Below are 8,221 nucleotides of genomic sequence, written 5' to 3'. Positions count from 1 at the left end.
TCTAAAACTGGATCTTTACTGGATATATACCCAAAAGAATGGAAATCAGAGTACTCAGGAGATGCCTGACTCCCATGTTCATTTAAACATCATTCACAATAGCCAAGAGACAGGAGCAACCTCAGTGTCTGTTAATGAATCAATGGATTAAAACAATGTGCTATATATGTGCAAAAGAATAATATTTAGCCTTAAAAACAAGAAGCTGTGTCATTTTCAGTGTCACAAATAAATGCCCAGCTTTTTAATTTACCCCCTCCCCCACCCCTCATGTGTGGCAAGAACATATGTTGGAGTGTTTTTCTATACTTATTATGTTACTATTTGTTATTAAACAGTAATGCATTTTCCCCCTAGACGTGACCTTGTTTTAGTGGTGGGTGGTATGATTGCCTATATGTAATCATTAAGGCACTTTGGAACACTTCTAGAGAGACATGATGATATAAATGGAAGTCATTATTGTTGGGCTTAAATTGGAATTTCTAGTTTGAGTTTGAGAGCTTGGGATGTAACCTACTTCTGATTGCAAGGCAATGAACATTTCATATCATTGGTGAACTAGCTAATCTAAATTAAAGGCACTGGTTCTGAACATCACTGAGTTAAGTATCAGTTTATCCATCCAGTGGTGAAGACAGGGAGGGAGGAACACATGAACAGAGAAGAGGACAGAAGACTGAGTCATTACACTGTCTCCTGATGCCAGATGTGATTTTACAAATTTAGGTGGAGCCATATTAATGTCTTTTCTATATGTGCTGAAACAAACACCAATCTGGATTGTTCAGGACTTGTAAGTAGAGAAAGCAATAGCTCTATCCCCTTTCAAAAAGAGCATGATTTGATACTTTCTTTGGTAATTAAAAACAAACAAACAAACAAACAAACAAAAAAACAAGCACACTTCCCTTTAACTACTCTTTATACTTTCCTGCCAACACAACCCTCTTCATTGAATATTAACTCTTCTTTTACTAATCATTTCTCTTAGCTAGTCATACCAACATCCTTGCTATAAATCAAATATTATAGTCATAGCCTCTTCTTAGGAGCCTGGCATCGCTGTTCTCTTTGCCTAATACCTAATACCTCTTCCCCCAAATAGGGTGGCTCACTCTAGCTCCTCCTTTAGTTGTGCATCAGCTACCTAGGAAGCCTCTCTGGTGCATTCCATTTAAAAACTTCCCTCCTATTTTCAGAACTTTTAACATCCATTTGTTCAATTGTATGGTCTTTATAGCACTTATCACTGGTAGACATAGTATTAATACTACCTATTTATTCAGTTATTAACAATTTCTTTAATGTTTAATTGTAAGAATTTGAAACTTGTTAATTCATAATATTTATCCTTAAATAAAAACAAAACAAACAAAAAAAAAAACAAGGAATTCTGTCATTTGTAGCATCATAAGTAAACACCTGACCTTTTTTTTTTTTTTTTTTTTTTTTTTTTTGGTACTGGGGATTGAACTCAGAGGCACTCAACTATTGAGCCACATCCCTAGCCCTGTTTTGTATTTTATTTAGAGACAGGGTCTCAGTGAGTTGCTTTTCCTGAGGCTGGCTTTGAACTCACGATTCTCCTGCCTCAGCCTCCCAAGCAGGTAGGATTACATGGGGCTCTTTCCCCATCCTCTCACATTTGACTATAACTTGTGTTAAAGTTTTTCTCTACTTCTTATTATGTAGTCATTTGCTATTAAACAGTAACTGAATTTTCTCCACGTTGTATTTGGTATCTAGAACCATGTATCATAACTTGGTAGTCATTCATTAAATTTGCTGAATGAAAGGTATGATTGATGACTCAACAATATGATAAAGTATATTACATGCAAAATAACCAACAGGGATTTATCACGAACGATGGGACAAAAGATCTGGATTAATTGAATTTAACTTTGGTTTAAATTTTAATTTAAAGATACTTCTGATGGTTCTCCTTCACATCTTCTCATAAAGGATCAGAAAAAGCTCCTCCTGGATTCAAATACTTCCAGTATCTTGGCCTCAAGATATCACTGGATTTTTCCAAAAGCATGATAAATTGCCCAGATTAATAATAATAACAACAATGACAACAATAATAGTAACAACAATATTCTAAAAATATTTAATAAGTTCCTGCTGTGTATTGGGTTTTCAAGCTAGCTATGGAAATGCAAGACTCCAGTTATACACATGTAATCACTGTTACAGTGATTTTGACTTTGAATTAGGTAAAGTGGACACTTGAAGAAGCAAGCAAATGTCAGAAGAAAATTCCACAATACTCTGGTAGTGGAGGGAAGGAGCATCTAAATGCCAAAGGCAATAACAAAAGGCTTTCTGATAGAAAAGATTCTTAAACTGGAACTGGAATGGGACACAGAGTCACCAAGGCTAAGAGGAGGAAGGGGATCCCAGCAAAACGAAAACATGTAGGATGATGAATCTTACACATTTCAGATTCTGTGTGTAGGCTTCAGGGAAGAAGGTAAAGTGGCAGAAAAAGGAAGTTGCAGGAAGAGGGATGGGCCTTCAGAATTGTTTTTAAAAGATTGGATTTTATCCCAATAGCAGTACAAAGCTGTAGTAGGTCTGAATGCCATTCACAAATATTCTGCTTCTCCTTTCTTGAGTTTGTTGGAAGATTGTATCTCTCTACCATCCTTAGAGTTAAGGGTGACCATTGATGGTTCTAATCAATTAAATGTAGATGGAAGACCTGTTTCACATCCAGAGGAAAGTCTCACTTTCCCAGTCACTTCTTACATCCCTCTACACAATGACAATAATCCAGTGTTCTGATCACTGAAGCTTCATCAACCTGGATTCTTTGAGGCTGCTGATAAGTAAGGCCCACTGCTGAACCGCATTAGACAAGCAGTTCACACGCAAAACTGTGTGTAAGCCACTGACACTTGGGAATTGTTTGCCCTGCAAAGCAACACAAATGTGTGATAGAGCGGCAAGTGTATGATACAGTAATAATGGGTTTCTGTAAGACTACCTTGGCTGCAGAGGAAAATGGATTTGAATAAGAAAGACCAGAACACTGAACACCAATTTGGAGGATGCTGTAAGCAATGAAAGTGAGAAAAGTTTCAGGAACCACAGATATCAGATGGAAAACAATGGTGGCTGGGAGCAGAACCCTAAGTATTCATCTGGGGAAAAGAGAAAAATGGGTAGATTCAGAATGTGTTTGGGCAGTAGAACTGGCAGAACTGATGGATCAATGTAAGCCTGTGAAAGAAGAAAGACATTAATGAGATTCTCAGATTTCTGGCTTTCTTTTTAGCAGGATATAGAATATTAAAGGAAGAATGTGGTCTTTGGCACTATAAGAAAGAATTAGTTCAGTTTTAGACATTTGGGTTTTGAGATGGCCGTGCAAAATCCAAGTCTAGATACATTTAGACTTAAAAATAAATAAATTAATTAAAAGGACCCAAGAGAGGTCTGAGTCAAAGGTAAAGCTCCAGAAAGCATCAGGATATAAATGATAATTCAAGCCATAGTTGTTGTAAGATGACCTTGGGAGTGTGCTTTCAAAATGAAATTAAGCATATCCCAGGAATGACCCTGTTGTGTTGTAAGAAAATGTATGATGACAGACACCTGCAATGCCACATAATCCTAGAAAACAAGGCACATGAAAAATTCTTCAATGCTGACTTGATTCTGAATAACCACCATTGCATCCAAAATAATCCAAAATAGAACATATATTTTTATTTTTATTTTTTGTTAAGGACCAGTTATAATAGAAATTATGTATTAATTCTCTGGGATTAGGAAAGATAATAATCTACTCTTTTCAAGCTCTGTGGTCTCTATCTGGGTACACATTTGCCTCTTTACTTTAATCTGTCATTTAAATAAGTAGCCAGAAAAAAAATAGCCTAGAGATTTAACTGGAGATAAACTATTCTTCCCATTTAATTATTTTGAAGGGACCATTAACTGATAGGTTTATTCATATTGCATAGCTCATACATAAATAACTCGATAAACTAAGTCCACATGAGTTCAATTATGATATTGCTGTTATTATAAGTTGATTTGCCTGTTCATTCAGAACCATTTTTCCTATGCCTATTGTAAGCACAGCAAACCAGACAGTTTGATTTAGTCTGTCATCTGTAGTAGAATAAATTAATATTGATAAGAGACTCAGGAATCCTAGTTCACAAATTAATGGTTAATTATCACGATTGACAATTTATGTATTTGGAAATGCAAAAACTGTGATTGCTGAGAAATAGTTAACTCAAAACTGTATGATTTTTATGAATTTTAGATATTTTCTTAGGATAAAATCAGAAAGTATTTTATTTTGTTTCAATTGTTTGGCTTATTTAAATGACTATGAAAAATTCTCTGGCATGGTTTCTAAATAAAAATATTTAACATTAAGCCTTGCGCTGAAGTTGGAGAGATTGAGTAGGACAAAAATCCTTGTTTTATAATCAGTCTCAGGCAGGTGTTTTGGCAGGCTAGAGACAAGGTTATAGTGGAATATTGAAAGAGAGAGAAAATGAGGGTAATGGTCTTAATGGAGAGCCATAACAATTTTACCTTGTGAAAGAAAGAGATCATTTTTTCCAGAGTGATTTTCCACCTGAGTTTTGAAGCATGATGTGAGCTACTTAGATAAACAAGAAAGCACAATCACTTGAGGTAGAAGAAGGTAGAAATCATCTAAAAGAGAAGGCAGCCTATTTTTTTTTTCTGCATTTTGTATTGGTGCATTATAGTTGCACATAATGTTGGGATTTGTTGTTACATATTCCTGCATGCATGCAATAGAACAATATACCTTGGCCAATATCACTCTCCATCCCTTCCCCTCTCCTTCCCTAGCTCCCTCCCCTTGGTCCCTTTCCTCTATTAATCTCTCCTAGATTTTTATAAATCTGCCCTCACCTTTCTTTTCTTTTCCTTTTTCTATTCCTCTTTAGTTTTGGCATATCAGAGAAAACATAGGACACTTGACCTTCTGAGTCTGACTTATTTCACTTAATATAATGGTCTCGAGTTTCATCCATTTTCCTGCCAATGACATGATTTCATTTTTCTTTATGACTGAATAAAACTCCATTGTGTGTATATATCACATTTTCTTTATCTATGCATTGCTGATGGACACCTAGGCTGCTTCCCTAGTTTAGCTATTGTGAACTGTGCTGCTATAAACACTGAGTACATATATCACTGTGGTATGATAGAAAACAGCCTACTTGAAGGATTGCAAAGAGGCACATGATAAGGGTAATGGGAAGGGTGAATATGGAAGAGAGGTAAGTGATAAGGCTGGAAATGTTAATTTCCCCAAAATTTTCGGTCAGTTTTAATTTAAACCTAATTGATTCCATCTTTCCAATTGTGGAATTGATAGCTTTGAGCTCTGTGCTTTTGTATTTCAAATGGTCATGCTAACTAGTCTACAAAGACCTGTGGATCAGTCCAATATAATCATGTAATCGTAGAGAAAAAGTCTCTACATGATTCTACATTTATTTGTGTTTTCAACATTTTCACAAAGGGAATTGTTTTTCCCATTTTCCACTGGATCATTTTTAAAAAAGAAGCAATTGAAAATGGTGTCCTAAAAATTATTTTGGAGAACAATCTAGAAATATTGCAGGAATCACACATATTTCTAAAATATCCGATAATGGAATTATTTCTTGAAAATTTCAGTGGAGCTAGATCCCAATTATCTACCTTCTGTCATTAGCTAGGGGGAATTTGAAGATGCTGGATATATAGCAGCATCTCAATCAAAGCCTCTTTTCAAGAAGTTGGAATATACAATATATAAGGACTCTTCAGTGTTTTTATTGTATAATTGTATGACTTCACTATCTGAAACATTCTTAAAAATTTTTGGACCATGATATATAATGATCAAAGCAATTAAAATATTGAATCAATCACTTATTCAGTCATTTTTTAAGGTACTAAAGATTGAACCCAGTACCACCCTCAGCCATTTTTATTTTTTTAATTTTCAGAGAGGGTCTCACTAAGTTGCCCAAGCTGGCCTCGAATTTGCAATTTTTCTGCCTCAGCCTCCTGAGTAGCTTGGATTATAGGTATGGGACACCATGTCAGGCCTGTAACTATTTTCTGATACTTATCATGTTCTATGTATTATATTATATGTAAGGAATATAATGGTGAACACAGTTTAAAAATAGATCTAGTACTTAAAGAATTGAGGTTTACCTTCTGGTTGGAGGAAAGACATTTTAATAAAAAAATTGTAGAATTATCTGTGAATGAAAGTAAATGGGGAAAAAGCTAAGAAAGAATACAGAAAATTTGAACAGACTATGTGAGCATATAATAGAAAAAAAGTCTGATGTTGGTTCAGGGACCCAGGAATGGATTTGCTTGGAATTGAGCCTTGTCCTGGAAGGACTCTCTGGAGAAGTGACGTTTGGAGAAAGGAAATGGGCAAGAACCTTCTTAGAATGGCTTTATGGTTGTGGTTACTCAGAGAGAATCAGCAACTCCCATTTAAGCATATAGCCTTGTTGTATATAAAGGTCAAGAAGTCAAATTATAGGACAACATTTTATAGGCTTTTTAGAGCTGTATAATTTGAGATGTGCCAAAGATTTTATTTCATATTATGAAAATTGATTTTATAGCATTCAGACATTTCTGATTAAGAATGTGAAATTGCTATTTTTTTTAGCTTGGCATATTGAATATTATTCAAAAATATAGTTTCCAAAAGCAAGTTAAGCTATGAACCATGTCCCCTCTCCATTTGTTAACAACAGGTTAATTTGAGTCATCTCAGAATAATTGCATTCCTCATGTCGTATCTCAGTTGTTACTGGCCCTTCCTCTGCCTTTTACCTTCTGTGGGACAGGTCTGTGTGAGTTTTAGGCAGTAAGAATCAGCTTATTGTACATCAAGAGGGCATCAGTCAGAACTGTGTGTAATGAGGTGAGTTCCAAAACTGTTTTTCCAAGCAGCTGCTGGCCTGGTGTTCATTCAATGGCCTTTATAGTCCTGTAAATGGGAACAGGAATGCCGAACTCACATGCCCTTTGTTCCTGCTTGTGAAAATTAAGATCAGAAGCATTCAGAGTGGGTCACCAGCTAATTTTAGTTAAGTAAACCCACAAGCTTAAGTGTTAATAAAAAATATTATTTTGCACTTTCATTTGGAATTTTTACATTATAGAGTTTGACCTACTTGCAGGTCATGCAAATAAAAATATCTGGTATATGGTCGAGTTTGCAAATTAAGCCAAGAAGCTGAGATCTGAATTGAATTAAGGAATCAGTATATAGGTGGCAGTTGAAGGTATGAACATGGTTGAGATCTTCAGGAACATATGTTTGTCTTCACATTTGCTTCAGAAATAAACACACTACTTTGTATTAAGTGTTAATTGTATCTATTTTCCATGGGGCACAATTACCTCCTATTAAAGTAAAAGAAAAATATTTTCTATGTCTTTAACAATACAAATCAACTGAGAAGAAGCTCTCAAATCTTAGAGATTTTTTTTTCCTATTTGATACCTATTCATGATTTCCTTGTGTTCATTTTAAAATAGAATTGAAAGAAGGTCATTAAAATATGTAGAATTTGCTTGTTTTTGTAATATAAAAATAATAAAGCTTAAAACTTTTTAATTGCTATCAGGGTTCTCCATGAAGGCCAGTTTTCTAATTTAAAAAATCACATCAAAGGATTTTTTTTCACCATAAAACAAAATGGACAAATTTTCGACTCATGGAAAGTAAAATAGTCAAATATTGCTAGCTGGAGAGTCTATATCCCACTCTCTTATAATTTCTTGATATTTACTTGTATGTATGTGTTCCTGTCCAACATATTTGCAGAATATCTATGTAAGGGTAGATGTGATCCAGCCCAGAAGAGCAAGTGATGTGTAGAATAAGCTCCTTATTTTTTTTTTTGGGGGGGTACCAGTGTATCTTATGGATGCAGTTACATATGAATTGGCTCAGTGAAAGTCCTATAAATCATGAAATTAGATTCTTTGAAGAGAAAGCAGACTCAGTACTAGTTCTGTAGACTATTTTGAGATTTTTCTTTAAATTTGCTCTCCCCCATACTGAAAAGATCTAAAAGAATAAATGAGAAATGGTACAGGGAATGAGTTAAGAATTTTTGTTTGTTTATTTATTTATTTATTTGTCCAGTGCTAGAGATCAAACCCAGGGTCTTGTGTATGC

Source organism: Spermophilus citellus, assembly GCF_964194105.1.
Source record: "Spermophilus citellus genome assembly, chromosome: 2".
NCBI lineage: Eukaryota > Metazoa > Chordata > Mammalia > Rodentia > Sciuridae > Spermophilus > Spermophilus citellus.
Note: the sequence above shows the minus strand (reverse complement) of the source record.